Here is a 19,381-nt window from a genome sequence, read left to right as displayed (position 1 = left end):
CCCCGCCCCATATACTTGTAGTCCTTAGCCCTTGCCCCCAGACAGCAGGCCCCAGCTAGCTGCCACTGCAATCGAACTCTGCCCCGGGCCCTCGGCTCCAGGTCATATTACATATAAAAATGTTTACAGTACCCTCCAGTCCTCAGGGCAGGCTCCAGCTCCTCTTCCTTTCACGTCGCCAACGCCGCTCTCCTCCTCGGTAGCCAGAATAGCAGTGGCAGGGCAACTATTCTCTGCTTCACTACAGCACTACTGCATACCTCCCAACTATTACTGAGAGAAAAGAGGGACAAGACACGCCCCTAATCACTTACTACTGGGGTGACACACTGTAACATACCTCCTCCTCATGTAATCTCCTTCCTACTGGGGTGACACACTGTAACAAACCTCCTCCTCATGTAATCTCCTTACTGCTGGGGTGACACACTGTAACATACCTCCTCCTCATGTAATCTCCTTGCTACTGGGGTGACACACTGTAACAAACCTCCTCCTCATGTAATTACATTACTACTGGGGTGACACACTGTAACATACATCCTCCTAATGTAATCTCCTTACAACTGGGGTGACACACTGTAACAAAACTCCTCCTCATGTAATCTCCTTACAACTGGGATGACACACTGTAACAAACCTCCTCCTCATGTAATCAACTTACTACTGGGGTGACACACTGTAACAAACCTCCTCCTCATGTAATCTCCTAACTACTGGGGTGAAACACTGTAACAAACCTCCTCCTCATGTAATCTCCTTACTACTGTGGTGACACACTGTAACAAACCTCCTCCCCATGTCATCTCCTTACTACTGGGGTGACACACTGTAACAAACCTCCTCCTCATGTAATCTCCTAACTACTGGGATGACACACTGTAACAAACCCCCTCCTCATGTAATCTCCTTACTACTGAGGTGACACATTGTAACAAATCTCCTCCTCATGTAATCTCATTACTACTGGGGAAACACACTGTAACAAACCTCCTCCTCATGCAATCTCTTTACTACTGGGGTGACACACTGTAGCAAACCCCCTCCTCATGTAATCTCCTTACTACTGGGCTGACACACTGTATCAAACCTCCTCCTCATGTAATCTCATTACTACTGGGGTGACACACTGTAACAAACCTCCTCCTCATGTAATCTCATTACTACTGGGGTGACACACCGTAACAAACCTCCTCCTCATGTCATCTCATTACTACTGGGGAAACACACTGTAACAAACCTCCTCATCATGTAATGTTCTTACTACTGGGGTGACACACTGTAACAAACCTCCTCCTCATGTCATCTCATTACTACTGGGGTGACACATTGTAACAAACCCCCTCCTCATGTAATCTCCTTACTACTGGGGTGACACACTGTAACAAACCTCTTCCTCATGTAATCTTCTTACTGCTGGAGTGACACACTGTAACAAACCTCCTCTTCATGTAATCTCCTTACTACTGGGGTGACATACTGTAACAAACCTCCTTCTTATGTAATCTCCTTATTACTGGGGTGACACACTGTAACAAACCCCCTCCTCATGTAATCTCCTTACTACTGGGGTGACACACTGTAACAAACGTCCTCCTTATGTAATCTCCTTACTACTGGGGTGACACACTGTAACAAACGTTCTCCTCATGTAATCTCCTTACTACTGGGGTGACACACTGTAACAAACCTCCTCCTCATGAAATCTTCTTACTACTGGGGTGACACACTGTAACAAACCTCCTCCTCATGTAATCTCATTACTACTGGGGTGACACATTGTAACAAACCCCCTCCTCATGTAATCTCCTTACTACTGGGGTGACACACTGTAACAAACGTCCTCCTTATGTAATCTCCTTACTACTGGGGTGACACACTGTAACAAACCCCCTCCTCATGTAATCTCCTTACTACTGGGGTGACACACTGTAACAATCCTCCTCTTCATGTAATCTCCTTACTACTGGGGTGACATACTGTAACAAACCTCCTCCTTATGTAATCTCCTTACTACTGGGGTGACACACTGTAACAAACCCCCTCCTCATGTAATCTCCTTACTACTGGGGTGACACACTGTAACAAACGTCCTCCTCATGTAATCTCCTTACTACTGGGGTGACACACTGTAACAAACCTCCTCCTCATGAAATCTCCTTACTACTGGGGTGACACACTGTTAACAAACCTCCTCCTCATGTAATCTCCTTACTACTGGGGTGACACACTGTAACAAATCTCTTCCTCATGTAATCTTCTTACTGCTGGAGTGACACACAGTAACAAACCCCATCCTCATGTAATCTCCTTACTACTGGGGTGACACACTGTAACAAACCTCCTCCCCATGTAATCTCCTTATTACTGGGGTGACACACTGTAACAAACCTCCTCCTCATGAAATCTTCTTACTACTGGGGTGACACACTGTAACAAACCTCCTCCTCATGTAATCTCATTACTACTGGGGTGACACATTGTAACAAACCCCCTCCTCATGTAATCTCCTTATTACTGGGGTGACACACTGTAACAAACCTCCTCCTCATGTAATCTCCTTACTACCGGGGTGACACACTGTAACAAACCTCCTCCTCATGTAATCTTCTTACTACCGGGGTGACACACTGTAACAAACCTCCTCATCATGTAATCTCATTACTACTGGGGTGACACACTGTAACAAACCTCCTCCTCATGTAATCTCATTACTACTGGGGTGACACACTGTAACAAACCTCTTCCTCATGTAATCTCATTACTACTGGGGTGACACACTGTTAACAAACCTCCTCCTCATGTAATCACCTTACTACTAGGGTGACACATTGTAATAAATCTCCTCCTCATGTAATCTCCTTACTACTGGGGTGACACACTGTAACAAACCTCCTCCTCATGAAATCTTCTTACTACTGGGGTGACACACTGTAACAAACCTCCTCCTCATGTAATCTCATTACTACTGGGGTGACACATTGTAACAAACCCCGTCCTCATGTAATCTCCTTACTACTGGGGTGACACACTGTAACAAACCTCCTCATCATGTAATCTCATTACTACTGGGGTGACACACTGTAACAAACCTCCTCCTCATGTAATCTCATTACTACTGGGGTGACACACTGTAACAAATCTCTTCCTCATGTAATCTCATTACTACTGGGGTGACACACTGTTAACAAACCTCCTCCTCATGTAATCACCTTACTACTAGGGTGACACATTGTAATAAATCTCCTCCTCATGTAATCTCCTTACTACTGGGGTGACACACTGTAACAAACCTCCTCCTCATGAAATCTTCTTACTACTGGGGTGACACACTGTAACAAACCTCCTCCTCATGTAATCTCATTACTACTGGGGTGACACATTGTAACAAACCCCGTCCTCATGTAATCTCCTTACTACTGGGGTGACACACTGTAACAAACCTCCTCATCATGTAATCTCATTACTACTGGGGTGACACACTGTAACAAACCTCCTCCTCATGTAATCTCATTACTACTGGGGTGACACACTGTAACAAATCTCTTCCTCATGTAATCTCATTACTACTGGGGTGACACACTGTTAACAAACCTCCTCCTCATGTAATCACCTTACTACTGGGGTGACACATTGTAACAAATCTCCTCCTCATGTAATCACCTTACTACTGGGGTGACACAATGTTAACAAATCTCTTCCTCATGTAATCTCCTTACTACTGGGGTGACACACTGTAACAAACCTCCACCTCATGTTATTAAGTTACTACTGGGGTGACATGTGACCTCCACTCCAGCTCAGCCCCGCCTCCTCCACAGCATCACACAGGTCCTTCAACCACTATTACATCTATCCTGCACAGTCATATGATGGTCACATGATAGTGACATCATCACAGGTCCTATAACATTAGCATCTCTGCTGCAGAGGGGGTAATGTGACAGCGCTGCGCTCCTGACAGCAGGTAACTAGATAGAGGAGCGCAGCCCCACCAGTGTTGTCTTAGGGCTTCCTAAAAAAAAAAAAAAAAACTTTGCCTGTGGAAGGGTGTGCTGGGCCTGCTTACAAGCGGGACAGAAGGGGTCCGTTCTGGTATAGTGGGACATGACCCTGAAAACTGGACTGTCCCGCTCAATCTGGGACAGTTGGCCGGCCCCAATGGTCCGTGGGTGACAGACAGTCATTCACTGACACACAGAAGAAGAAAAAAAAAAGTCCGGGGCCAGCCGGGCCCCTTACCCGAGTATGGGTTGTACTCCCCTGACGGTAGCCCTGGATAGATGATAGATAGATATAAGAGATAGATATATAGATTTGAGATAGATAGATAGGAGATAGATAGATATGAGATAGATAGATATGATATAGATAGATATGAGATAGATAGATATGAGATAGATAGATATAAGAGATAGATAGATATGAGATAGATAGATATGAGATAGATAGATAGATAGATAGATAGATAGATAGATATGAGATAGATAGATAGATATGAGATAGATAGATAGATATGAGATAGATAGATAGGACATAGATAGATATGAGATAGATGGATAGATATGAGATAGATATGAGATAGATAGATAGATATGAGATAGATAGATATGAGATAGATAGATAGATAGGAGATAGATAGATAGATTGATAGATATGAGATAGATAGATGGATAGATATGAGATAGATAGGTAGATATGAGATAGATAGATATGACAGATAGATATGAGATAGATAGATAGATAGATATGAGAGATAGATATGAGATAGATAGATAGATATGAGATAGATAGATATGAGATAGACAGATAGATATGAGATAGATAGATAGATATATAGATGGATAGATATGAGATAGATAGATATATATGAGATAGATAGATAAGAGATAGATAGATAGATAGATAGATAGATATGAGATAGATAGATAGATATGAGATAGATAGATAGATAGATATGAGATAGATAGATATGAGATAGATAGATATGAGATAGATAAATATGATATATATATATATATATATATTAATAAATCTCTCTCTCTCTCTCTCTCTCTCTCTCTATATATATATATATATCCTGCGCCGTTCATCAGAATAATGTCTCCACCGCGTGCGACGCCTCTTCCTCCACTGCGTGTCTCGTTATGCAATAGCGCAGACGAGAGGAAAACAAATGAGAAAAAAACAAGCTGTACCGAAAGAAAGAGGTGGGGAAAAAGATCCTATAAAAAGGATTGAATAGGAGGAGGAGAGGGGCGAATTGTATGGCCAGAAGCGATGAGACATGAGAAGCATAAGCCGGGTGGTATTAGTGATGACTAGCTCCAGTCATTATGTAGCAGAGCTGCGCCGGCGCACGATCTGTGCTCATTAATCTATTCTTACATTCCATCACTGTCACGCCGTATAATCCTCCCCCTGGAATAAATCCGCCAATCGATTTTAACCGCGAGAAGCTTTTTATATTCACGGTGATTTGACGTCTATGGGTTTAAGTTCTTTATCGGGGGGGGGGGGGGGGAGAATACAGCGAGGCGGAATTTGGAAGGGAAGAAGAATATCTATCTTGCCGAACGGAGCCGTCAAGGGCGCCGAGGAGACGAGGAGGACATTGTGTGCGCAGGATGACGCTTACGTTAAAACGTTAAGTGATCAAGATTTGCTGTGAGGCATTGGGCCGTGTTTCCAGATCAGGGTGCCTCCAGCTGTTGCAAAAACTACAACTCCCAGCATGCCCGGACAGCCAAAGGCTGTCCGGGCATGCTGGGAGATGTAGTTTTTCAACAGCCGGAGGCACCCTGGTTGGGAAACCCTGGTCAGGAATATTCTATAGGACAAATTATGAGGTTGTTAAGAATGGAAAGAAGAGAAAATGTTACTAGGTAATTTTCTCATCCGATCAATGACAGCGCTGTTTAACCCTTTCACGATTGCGCCTTTTTAAAATATGTTTTATTTTTTGCGTTTTCGTTTTTCTTCCTTTTTGCTTTTTAAGAGACCTAACTCATTCTAGGAATAACTTTATTTTCCTGTATACATATGACCCATTTTATTCTACTTTGTAATTACTTCCTTAAAGGGGTACTCCGGTGGAAAACTTTTTATTTTTATTTTTTTAAATCAACTAGTGCCAGAAAGTTTAACAGATTTGTAAATTACTTCTATTAAAAATTCTTAATCTTTTCAGTACTTATTAGCTGCTGAATACTAAAGAGGAAATTATTTTCTTTTTGGAACACAGAGCTCTCTGCTGACATCTCTGTCCATTTTGGGAACTGTCCAGAGCAGCATATGTTTGGCTATGGGGATTTTCTCCTACTCTGGACAGTTCTTAAAATGGACAGAGATGTCAGCAGAGAGCACTGTGCTCGTGATGTCAGCAGAGAGCTCTGTGTTCCAAAAAGAAAATAATTTCCTCTGTAGTATTCAGCAGCTAATAAGTACTGGAAGGATTAAGATTTTTTAAGAGAAGTAATTTACAAATCTGTTTAACTTTCTGGCACCAGTTGATTTAAAAAAAAAAAAAAAAGTTTTCCACTGGAGTACCCCTTTAACCCTTTGAGGACACAGTAAATTTTCATTTTTGCGTTTTTGTTTTCTTCCTCCTGGCCTTTTAAAAGGCTGTCCAAGCAAGCTGGGAGTTGTAGTTTTGCAACAGCTTGAGGCACACAGGTTAAGAGCATTTGCTTTAGGTTGCTGTGATAGCCTGGGGGGTGTAGGGTATGGGGAGTGTAGCTGTGCGGTTATTAACGGGTGCTTGTTAACCCTTGCTATTCGTGATGCCAGGGTGAGGGCTCTTCAGTAATACTTGTCCTACCACCACCCTTCCCAAGATCGATAGGGAGGTAGACAATAATAGAATGTCCACAACCGGAGAGTTTTCTGAAACAGGTATAACTTTTACTGAAGATTTTCTGCAAGCTTCAATAACAGAACAGTCTCTTATACATACAACTGCTTTCTTTGGAGATTGACTTTAGCAATTTAGAGTCTTTATTATGCGCTGTTCCACTGGATTTAGGGAATTAGTTGCGGTCCAGTAGTGACGCTAATATTAGCGGGGGTAGTTTAGAACTCACGTTTTTTTTTCTGCAGAGGCCGGTAGGTTTTTCAGGCGTAGCGTGTCTTTGAAAGTTGCGCAGATCCGTCCTGCTATTCCGGCATCCACAAGAGCAGCAACCCAAGAGAGCGATAATTGGACGCAGCTCCCTTATATGGCCTGGGTCTGGACTAGTGCTAATCTGTCCATTACTGATGTCAATCACCATTACAAACATTTGTGGGTAACACATGACTCAAGGACCTCCTAAGGTCCTCCAACATACCATAGAGGAGATTAACATGGTCACATGACCGAAGGTCCTGCGATGTTAAATAATGTAAGTACTATACATTATCCTAGATGTATGCTATTATTAAATATGTCTAAAGTTAAGAAGAGGCGACTAGGGGCTGTCCCACCTGAGGGACCCTACCTGAGCGTAGTTACTCTGAATTTGGGGACCTCTACACTAGGTACGGTATGTAGTATGGTACCGGGCCACCACATTGCCATGCCACACATTTTGCACCCCCAAGATGCAGTTTAAAAAATAAATAAATGAAAAAGCGGGTTTAGTATAGCCACTTTTTTATCATGAGATTCATTTGCATGACTCATCATGTGACCACACAGACCATGAAAATAAAAAGATTACTCCTCAAATAGAACATTGCAGAAATATAAAAAATGGTGCTATTAAAACTTAACATTACATTGGTATATATTAAACAGTCGTCCTGCACCACTACATGGAAAGCAATCAACAACCAAAAAGCATACCTTGGCAAGCTGCATACATGGGGTATAAGGCAGAGTAAATATGGCAAGAAAAATCAGCCCACACAATGCAGCCCAAATACTATCACTAATTTCTGCTTATGAAACACAATAAACAATATCTGTTCTATATGTCCCAACGTGTTTCCCCATTGTATAGTTACTGACAATGACGAGCTTCATCAGGGGATCCTGATAGCAGAGTATACGGACATCAATTTTGTGGCTGCATGATATAAAAGAAAGTGGCAAAAATTTTAAATTAGATATCCTGGTCGCTTTAGGGACTACTCAATAATGGCTGCTACCAGAAGAGATGGACTCCATATCACATGATACGTCTTTCCTTCCTCAGAGTATCAACTCTCCATCTATCTAGAATCTGAATGATTGGTTCCTATGTGGACCAGGATATGTAGTTTGACATTTTTGCCACTTTCTTTTATATCATGCAGCCAAATCATTTATCTCAGTCAGGGGCATAGCTGGGAACCACAGGGCCCCAATACAATACATTGCCCTGGCTTGTCTCTTAGCTTTGCTGAGTTTGATGCCCAGACATTGATGGCTACTCACTTTGTCAGTAGATCCTCATCCTATATATGAAGACAATAATTATTCCAGTCCTGAATATAACCCAACCACAAACCGTACCCTTTACTATAACCCTGCCACAAAATGTATCCTCTAATTATAACCCTGCCACACACTGTAACCCCCGAATATAACCCTGCCACACACTGTACCCCCCGAATATAACTCTGCCACACACTGTACCCCCTGAATATTGTCACGATTCGGCTGGCTGGAGGTGGATCCTCTGTGCCAGAGAGGGATTGGCGTGGACCGTGTTGGTGGACCGGTTCTAAGTTGCTACTGGTTTTCACCAGAGCCCGCCGCAAAGCGGGATGGTCTTGCAGCGGCGGTAGCAACCAGGTCGTATCCACCAGCAACGGCTCAACCTCTCTGACTGCTGAAGATAGGTGCGGTACAAGGGAGTAGACAAGAGCAAGGTCGGACGTAGCAGAAGGTCAGGGCAGGCAGCAAGGATCGTAGTCAGGGGCAACGGCAGGAGGTCTGGAACACAGGCTAGGAACACACAAGGAAACGCTTTCACTGGCACAATGGCAACAAGATCCGGCGAGGGAGTGCAGGGGAAGTGAGGTATAAGTAGGGAGTGCACAGGTGAACACACTGATTAAGCCTGCTGCACCAATCAGTGGCGCAGTGGCCCTTTAAATTGCAGAGACCCGGCGCGCGCGCGCCCTAAGGAGCGGGGCCGCGCGCGCCGGGACAAGACAGACGGGGAACGAGTCAGGTACGGGAGCCGGGATGCGCATCGCGAGCGGGCGCCTCCCGCATCGCGAATCGCAACCCGGCTGAGAGTGATATTGCAGCGCACCCGGTCAGCAGGTCTGACCGGGGCGCTGCGAATGAGAGGATGCTGCGAGCGCTCCGGGGAGGAGCGGGGACCCGGAGCGCTCGGCGTAACAAATATAACTCTGCCACACACTGTACCCCCTGAATATAACACTGCCACATACTGTACCCCCTGAATACAACCCTGCCACACACTGTACACCCTAAATATAACACTGCTACATACTGTACCCCCTGAATACAACCCTGCCACACACTGTACACCCTAAATATAACACTGCTACATACTGTACTCTCTGAATACAACCCTGCCACACACTGTACCCCCTGAATATAACTCTGCCACACACTGTACCCCCTGAATATAACTCTGCCACACACTGTACCCCCTGAATATAACTCTGCCACACATTGTACCCCCTGAATATAACTCTGCCACACATTGTACCCCCTGAATATAACTCTGCCACACACTGTACCCCCTGAATACAACCCTGCCACACACAGTACACCCTAAATATAACACTGCTACATACTGTACTCTCTGAATACAACCCTGCCACACACTGTACCCCCTGAATATAACTCAGCCACACACTGTACCCCCTGAATATAACGCTGCCACACACTGTACCCCCTGAATATAACTCTGCCACACACTGTACCCCCTGAATATAACTCTGCCACACACTGTACCCCCTGAATATAACTCTGCCACACACTGTACCCCCTGAATATAACTCTGCCACACACTGTACCCCCTGAATACAACCCTGCCACACACAGTACACCCTAAACATAACACTGCTACATACTGTACTCTCTGAATACAACCCTGCCACACACTGTACCCCCTGAATATAACTCAGCCACACACTGTACCCCCTGAATATAACTCTGCCACACACTGTACCCCCTGAATATAACTCTGCCACACACTGTACCCCCTGAATACAACCCTGCTACACACTGTACACCCTAAATATAACACTGCTACATACTGTACTCTCTGAATATACCCCTGCCACAAATGGTACCCTCTGAATAGTCCACATAAAGAATATATGGGAGCAGTATAGGGAGCCTAACACTCTACAGCACATTATAGGGGGCCTAATGCTATATTGGCCAGTATGGGGGCTTACTACTATATGATATAGCTACACCAAAATAAAAATCCATGTACCGCTAAAAGTTCATTTTATTAACACCAACAAAAGTACAAGTAAGTCCAGAGGCCACAACACACATGGAATTCATACATAATGGAGGGGAATTTATCCAATTCTATGCAGAGGGAGAGTGGTGCAGTTTAGGCATATAGGCATATATTTAGCCAAATTTGCCGCATTATTTATGGTCTGGTGAAATTTTTGATGGCCTGTCTGTTCCCTCCTACTTAAAGGGGTACTCCGGTGCTCCAGCGTTCAAAAAATTTTGTACAGAATGCTCGGAGCTGGAGGCCGTGATCATGACAGCACGGCGTGTTGGCCAAAACGCCCCCTCTCATAGACATGAATGGAGGTGGAGTGGGGTGACATCACTATGATGACACGACCACTGCCACAGAAACCAGAAATTTTGGATAGGAGATAAGATGTCTAGCAGCAGAGCACCCCTTTAAAGCATCCAGCGTCAGCAGATCAGACAGTGGCGTCATTATCATGGTGGCCGGTCCCAGTCATGATTGCGACTGCTGTGTATATGTGTGTGTACAGTATACCTGTGTATATGTGTGTGTACAGTATACCTGTGTATATGTGTGTGTACAGTATACCTGTGTATATGTGTGTGTACAGTATACCTGTGTATATGTGTGTGTACAGTATACCTGTGTATATGTGTGTGTACAGTATACCTGTGTATATGTGTGTGTACAGTATACCTGTGTATATGTGTGTGTACAGTATACCTGTTTATATGTGTGTGTACAGTATACCTGTGTATATGTGTGTGTACAGTATACCTGTGTATATGTGTGTGTACAGTATACCTGTGTATATGTGTGTGTACAGTATACCTGTGTATATGTGTGTGTACAGTATACCTGTGTATATGTGTGTGTACAGTATACCTGTGTATATGTGTGTGTACAGTATACCTGTGTATATGTGTGTGTACAGTATACCTGTGTATATGTGTGTGTACAGTATACCTGTGTATATGTGTGTGTACAGTATACCTGTGTATATGTGTGTGTACAGTATACCTGTGTATATGTGTGTGTACAGTATACCTGTGTATATGTGTGTGTACAGTATACCTGTGTATATGTGTGTGTACAGTATACCTGTGTATATGTGTGTGTACAGTATACCTGTGTATATGTGTGTGTACAGTATACCTGTGTATATGTGTGTGTACAGTATACCTGTGTATATGTGTGTGTACAGTATACCTGTGTATATGTGTGTACAGTATACCTGTGTATATGTGTGTGTACAGTATACCCCCTTAAGGACATCAGTTTTTCTTGTTTTTGCACTTTTGTTTTTTCCTCCTCGTCTTCTAATAGTGATCTGTATTTTTTATCGGTAACATTTTTGTTTTGATGGGACTTTTTTAATAGCTTTTTTTATACCTTTTTTTTTTATATTTGAACTGACCAAAAATCAGCAATTCTGTAGTTTTGTATTTTTTAGGTTTACACCATTAACCATGCGATTTAATTAACCTTATATTTAAGTACTTCAGACATTTACACACACGGTAATACCACATATGTTTATGTGTGTGTGTGTGTGTGTGTGACTTGCCATGAGAAACACGCAGGGGCCAGGAAAATGAGGCAGCCTGATGTGATCTGACAGTGATTTACATATGCAAATTTGCAAGTAAAATCTGAAGCTTTTCTGTCCTATGTGCACTTACACTAAAGGTGATGAATACTGAAATGATGAGGTATGAACTTAGCGACTTTCTCTGTAATTATATTATTATATCTCCACATATATAAGTGTTTGTTATTTCTACCATAATTGTAATAATGGATGAGAATTCTGCACAACAGTGACAGCTGAAATTTACTACAGTCTTCAATTCTGGCTCCTCATCTGAAGAACTACAGCTCTGGAACACATTCTCTTGGATTCTGCTTTTGATGTTTTCCAATTTTAGATCACACAACATTACCTTGAGATTAAAATGTAAAAGTACATTAAAAATCATCTAAATGCGGTGGCCCAGTACGGGAGATGTTACCCCATACCCCTGCTGTCCTGTCAGGCAGCCTCCTTCAGTGTCCCCAGGGCCCCTTGCACCTGTTTCCCCCCTGTACATATGTTCTGCAGTGTATTGCATTATAAAATGTGTTGTATCTTTAAGAGTTATGTCATGTGATTGTTACCCAGGAGGTATCAGTGACATGGTGATCCCAAGAGTGACCTATGGACTCCCTGCTAGTCTCCCCCATATAAGCCCTGGGTGGAGCTTCTCTCTCTTTCCTTACAAGTCTATGCTGAGGTCCAGTGCAGTTGTGCCTAGTGTGTGTGTCCAGAGTGTTGGAGACCTCAAAGTCAAGTCCTGCAGCCACCATCAAGTCAAGTAAGCTAAAGTCACAGATAAAGTCAGTCCCTGTCATCTGTCAAGTCAGCATGGTCTGCATTAAATTGTCCAGTCCTACTACAAGTCCCAGCAAGCCCTTAAGGTCTCTGTGTCACTGGTCACCTCCTTGGGCCCTGGCTGAACTGTATAGACTTTACCATCTTTAGGTGGTTTTAGGCTAAACCACACCCTGGTGTCACGAATACAAGGGGTTAATGTCATCTGCCCCTAGGGTAACAACATCTGCCCTCATCACACCCCGTTGTCACATAAAGAAAGTTACATTTTGCAATGTAAAGTTTTGTTTTTGTTGTTTTTGTTTCGTGCAATGATAGTAATAGGTACTTACTTCCAAAAATGGAGCTGCTTGCAGAGTGATTTACCTTTATTTCATACATTTTTCCCAAGATACATGGTCTATAGCATTAACAAAAGACTTTGTGACTTTTCTTAAAAGGGTATTCCGGCCATAGACATCTTATCCAAAGGATAGGGGATAAGACGTCTGATTGTGGGGGGGGCCCACTGCCGGGACCCCCTTAGGTTGAATTGAGGCGGCGTGGCGTGATGTCACTTCTCCAATCCCGGAAACTCAGAGGTTTCCGAGATTGGAGCAACAGCCCGGCACAGAATCGCAGGGGGTCTCAGCAGCGGACCCCCCACGATCAGACATCGTATCCCCTAGGGGATACGATATCTATGGCCAGAATACCATTTAATGCTAAGACAGACTATTCAGGCATTAGGGAAGTCCATGACCAGATATAAATGCTCGGGTCGCAAAATATATTATACTCATCCGTTTTCAGCTTCAGTCGCTCTGGTGCATACAACTTTTTTATTATTATTCCCCTGGATGACACTTTCCTCCTAATGATGTCGCAAGCCCATTGCAGTGGCCGCTTATTGGCTGCAGTGTACTTGGAACTACATTGGCGAGTACAGGAGAGTGCATCAACCAGTGGAAGTAAAGAGATAACAGAGTGGACCAGAGCAACAGCACTGGACACACAAAGTAGGAGACAGGTATACCACCCACTTATAGTGCCAAGGTTCTATTATACGATACATAAAAACCTAGATGTGATTGTAAACTTGGCATCCTGTACCTACTACTTTGAGGTCAGATTAACACTATGGATTGGGATACCATAAAAAAGGTTTCTGATAAAAACCTTGGCATGTGTTAAAGGACATTTGTAGTGCACTATAACTTATCCCCTATCCAAAGGGGATAAGTTATAGATCACGGGGGGGGGGGGGGGGGGGGGAGGGATCCGAGCACTGGGGAATGCCTCCTTTCCAGCAGACTGCCGGAGCCCCATTCAGGAGATTGCGGGGGGCCCAGCGATCTATAACCTATCCCCTATCCAAAAGGGGGCATTCCCCAGTGCTCGGACCCCCCCCCCCCCCCCCCCTTGATCTACAACTTATCCCCTATCCTTTGGAGGGGAGTTATAGTGCACTACAGATGTCCTTTTAGTCATGTAAGTGGCTGTACCCCACAAGTTGACATCATTAAGTTATTATGAAGTACATTGTGGTGTGGTGCCCATATCATGGTCTTAGGGTTCTATAGACTAATTGTTGTATACCTGTGAATATATATATTTACATATATTGGTGTAAAACAGATTAAATACAATCACAAGTAGACTATGTTTGGTCTATCAAACCCACTGGCTACATGTGTACCACCAGAACATGCTTCACAATACCCTATTGATGGTACTGTATATCTGTGGTGTAGAGCCAAATCGTGATGTGAACGGCTGATATTATGACTTGAGATATTTTAAGGTTATCATAGAATGTTTTTGGAAATCACATTCAAGCTCAGTTCACGTTTGAGCTGCACGTGGCCAAACTGTTACCTCTGAGTGCTCCAGCCCCTACCTTCCAAGACCTACTAGTCACAGCAGCAATGGTCCGCTCAGCCAATCACTGGTCGTAGCGGTGTGCCACCACAACAGGTGATTGGCTGAAGGGCTCGTCTCTGCTGAGACCGGTTTGTCGCAGAAGGCTCATAGGTAAGAGACGGGCCTCATTCTGGAGATTGTGGAGGGTCCCAACTTTTTGACCCCCACACAATAAGACATGTATGCCATATGCTGTGGAAAGGGGATTAGAGCTATTAGCTGGCTAACCCCTTTAACCTTCCTGGCGGTATGATTCTTTCTGGAAATTTGTACCAAAAGCGGTACAATTTTTTGCACTGAATGTCAGCCTTTGGCTGTTCGGGCATGCTGAGAGTTGTAGTTTTGCAACAGCTGGAGGCCCCCTGGTAGGGAAACACTGACTTTTAGTATTTTTCTTTACCTGCTCTGGCCGGCCCCCGCAACGGGAGCCAACCAGAGCAGATACTCGCAAGTTTTCCCGGGGGGGCCGCATCGCTATATCGCATTGCTTTTGCGATATATCGTCCAGCCCGGCAACTCTGCAATTCTACCCCGAGCGTGAATCGGGGTTACCGATCCTGGCAGGGAAAATTAACCCCGAGTCACGCTTGGGATAACCGCTCAGGAGGTTAACTTACTGTTGTCAAAGAACCACCTACTGACACATTTTTTTTTATAGAAAACCAGAACATGGAAATGTCTCATATCCCTAAACACCTTTTAAGCTCTTTTATGATTGGAAATCCTACATATAGATGTGGAAAGACACAGTTTTCTTCCTTTTAGATGAGATTTAATTTACATACCTTATTTTAGGCCCTATAGGACGCATCGGCATATAAGACGCACCCAATTTTAAAGGTGCAAAATCTAGAAAAAAAAGATTTTGAACCCAACAGTGATCTTCAACCTGCGGACCTCCAGATGTTGCAAAACTACAACTCCCAGCATGCTGGGAGTTGTAGTTTTGCAACATCTGGAGGTCTGCAGGTTGAAGACCACTGGTACGAGGTAATATGTGTCCCCACCGCTTCGGACCTGTCACCGCTCGTCACCGCTGCCCTGGATGTCGCTCCATCGCTGTTGCCGCGTCCCCGTGGTGTCCCCGATGCTACGGACGTCCTCTTCCCCGGGATCCACACTCTCTGTCGCCGTCATCACGTCGCTACGCACGCCGCTCCTATTGGATGACGGGATGGCGTGTGCGATGACGTGATGACGTCGAAGGAGAGCGCCGGCCATGCAGGGGATCCCGGCCGGGAGCAGACACCGAGGAGGCAGGTAAGGTCCCTCCCGGTGTCCTGTAAGCTGTTCGGGATGCCGCGGCGGTCCCGAACAGATCGACTGAGCAGCCGGGTTAGTGTCCCTTTCGCTTCAGACGCGGCGGTCACCTTTGATCGCCGCGTCTGAAGGGTTAATACAGGGCATCACCGCTATCGGTGATGTCCTGTATTAGCCGCGGGTCCCGGCTGTTGATGGCCGCAGGGACTGACCCGATAGGTGTGTATTCGCCGTAGAAGACGCACCAACTTCCCCCCCCAGTTTTGGGGAACAAAAAGTGCGTCTTATACGGCGAAAAATACGGTACTTTTTTCCCACGGAGCATTGCCTGCAAATCTCCGTTCACAAGCTGGATCATTTCAGTGACAACCAATACCCCCCTTAACTAAGTATTCTTTTAATATATACAGTATACAATATACAGTACTTAAAATAAACAAAATGTTCCTTATTATGTAGAATGTATACTCTATATCATTTTATGGTCCTATTTTCGATTTCAGTCAGAAAATGGTTAACCCTTCCTGAATACTTGCAGCGTTATGAAATGTGTTTAATATTTCACATGAGAAGCAGAACCATTTCCTTTTGGAAACAAAAGCCCGTCTCCATCTGTATTAAACATGCCTGCGAAGTACCACTGGGAACTTATATTTTCCAGAACACATAGTTTATACTGCCATATTATACAAAATGTGCTGCAGGCCCTGCCAAGAATACTACAGAAAAAGTTTAACATTTGGCTATAAAATTAAAATGCTAGCGGTGATACGGCATACCATGTTATGATCCCCCATACTTGTTTTACCAACGTCTATAACCGCTCGTGATGTTTCATGTTAATCCCCCAAATTGATGTATAATGCAGCTGCGCTTCCACATTTTTTAATAATAACCTTTAATTCCCCCCCCCCCCCCCAATTTTCTGTCATCGTGAGGCTAACAAGCTCGGAGAGGCTGGCAAGTGACCAGAATTTATTCCTGATTAAAATATGTTTTCAACTAGTAGAATGTAGGTTACAGCCAGTCACATTTCGGTATGTCAGCCATTTCAAGGGAAGCTTGAGTTTCAGTAAGATCGGTTACATACCATGCGGTGACAGGACCATGTTCTAAAGTCTTTTTTCAAGATTATCAAATTGCTTTAAAAAAAAATAAAAATAAAAAAAGGAATTCCAATGAGAATATGATTTCCAAAATTATAAAGAAGTCTGCAAGTCTAGCGAAATCTTTCCTGGCAAACTGGTTGATGGCTGATTGATGTGACTGGATAGGCAATGAAGACCCCCTACATTTTGTTGATCATAGGGATCCTAAAGGTCAGATCCTCAGTGATCACACATTAAAGATTACTTATGTTTTTTTCAGAGATCCTCTTAAAGGGGCACTCCACCCCTAGACATCTTATCCCCTATCCAAAGGATAGGGGATAAGATGTCAGATCGCCGCGGTCCTGCTGCTGGGGAGCCCCGGGATCGCCGCTGCAGCACCGCGCTATCATTACAGCACAGGGCGAGTTGGCTCTGCACGCAATACAGGGGCCGGAGCAGCATGACATCATGGCTCCGCCCCTCGTGACATCACGGCCGTCCCCTTAATGCAAGTCTATGGCAGGGGGCGTGATGACCGCCACACCCCCTCCCATAGGTTTGTATTGAGGGGGGCGGGCCGTGATGTCACGAAGGGCGGAGCCGCGATGCAACGATGCTCCGGCCCCTGTACTGCCTATAATTACGCGCAGAGCAAACTTGCTCTGTGCAGTAATGATAGTGCGGTGCCGCAGCGGCGATCCCGGGGCTCCCCAGCAGCAGGACCGCGGCGATCTGACATCTTATCCCCTATCCAAATAAGATGTCTAGGGGCTGATTACCCCTTTAAGTACTCTCATTAAATAAAAGGAATGCTACAATGGCTGCACCGACCTAGGCCCGTTTTTCTTTTGTGCTATCAGACCCTTTCAAAATTTCACCTGAAAGCTCCCTCTTGAAAGCTCTCTCCAAATCTGCATATAATAATGTAGCCCCATACCCGGCATCTTAAAGGGCCAGTAGCCTACAAGCGATCAAGGGATAGAGCCATAGGAAGAAAACGGTGGTCTAAAATTAGAGCACATGCTGCTGTGCCGACGGCGGATGGCTACCTTCTCTGTCTCAGCTGTGTACCGCATCAATCAGGGCAAGAAGACCTCCCCTGCCCCATATCAACTAGTATGTCAGCTCCGCCAAAAGATGATGGAAATCCTGACCCGTGAGTTACAAGCAAATATCTTGAAGGAAGTTGTTAACAAACTGATTCCAGGCAGCATAGGCCGAAATATTGAAAAGGCCTGTCAATCTACCTGCCCCCTACAAAATGTATATGTTCGTAAAGTCAAGTTGTTGAATCAATTGCCTGGGGACCTGACCCGGCCCACTCGAGCTGAGGCCGGGTCTACAGGCCTCCACAGGCGTACCATACTCACTGTGGCTCCACCATACTTGTCCAAGTCAACAGATCCCTTTAGTGTACTCCCTCCAAGTGCCAAAGGAGCAGTCGTCCAGGAGGAGTATTCTGATCCACCAGCGATGGATCCCAAGTACATACCTCAATGTTCCAGTACAGATGTGCCCAGGCCTACTCCTATGAGTGAGGAGGTTTGGCCTGACCATCGGGCACCAACTAATGTACCCAGGCCTACTCCAGCTGTAACGGAGGTTTGGCCTAACCAGCGGGTACCCGCGAAAGTGCCTGGGCCTACTCCTGTAGTGGCGGAGGTTTGACCAGAAGAACAGGCACCAACCAGTAATCCCTCTGTGGCGCAAGCTGCTGCAGTGCAGGTGGTGGTTACAGTCAGCCCCACCATCAACAATGCCCAATTGTCCCATGTAATGTGGAACACCCATGTTGACTCCATGCAAGGGGCCCAGTCTCGCAACCCTAGGTTCATCTCGTAGCCTAGGGCCTCACCTGGTAGGCAGGACTGGGAAAGAAAGAGAGCAGTTTAAGTAACGTTGCGTACAGTGAATTAACCAAACTTTGGTCGCCAGACTAACTGACTGTTGTGCTGTAGCACACTTTTGTTGTTCCAGATTGCAGCAACATTCAAGAAATGTGCCTGAAAGTTTTTGTTCTTTTTGCAACCAAGCTTAGTAAGTATGTACACGTCTTTGGCCAAGAGACTCCTTGGGGTAGGAGATTCCATATTAGCTGCATACCAGTCTCCTCAGGACCGGACCCTGAGCTGACTGAACAAAAGACTCCTTATATACATGGACTACCGAGCAGTACATGAACTGTTATGTAAATGCCCATAGTAATATATACTGTTCTATAAAATTAGTTACGGAGGTACACTGAAATGTTATGGTCTTGTATTATGTTTACCAAGGTCTAATAAAATGTATATAAGTTATTGTACACCAAAAGTCACCGTGTACAGTTCTGATGGTTGTATCCTTACAGGGGTTTTTCCTGAGCA

The 19,381-nt window shown here is 44.6% G+C and overlaps 2 long non-coding RNA genes across 2 annotated transcripts in view; one reads left to right on the top strand and one right to left on the bottom strand.

The window, feature by feature from the left end:
• The window catches only part of LOC130267398 (uncharacterized), a 126,425-nt gene that overhangs the window by 95,659 nt on the left and 11,385 nt on the right, over positions 1-19,381 (bottom strand). The gene's annotated exons all lie outside the window — the stretch shown is intronic.
• The window catches only part of LOC130267397 (uncharacterized), a 54,273-nt gene continuing 41,838 nt past the window's right edge, over positions 6,947-19,381 (top strand). Inside the window, exon 1 of the long non-coding RNA XR_008843172.1 lies at positions 6,947-7,382. This is a non-coding gene — a long non-coding RNA (uncharacterized LOC130267397). The remainder of the gene's footprint in view (positions 7,383-19,381) is intronic.

The sequence above is a fragment of the Hyla sarda genome, chromosome 4 (assembly GCF_029499605.1).
Source record: "Hyla sarda isolate aHylSar1 chromosome 4, aHylSar1.hap1, whole genome shotgun sequence".
NCBI lineage: Eukaryota > Metazoa > Chordata > Amphibia > Anura > Hylidae > Hyla > Hyla sarda.
Note: the sequence above shows the minus strand (reverse complement) of the source record. Positions and strands in the feature narration are given on the sequence as shown.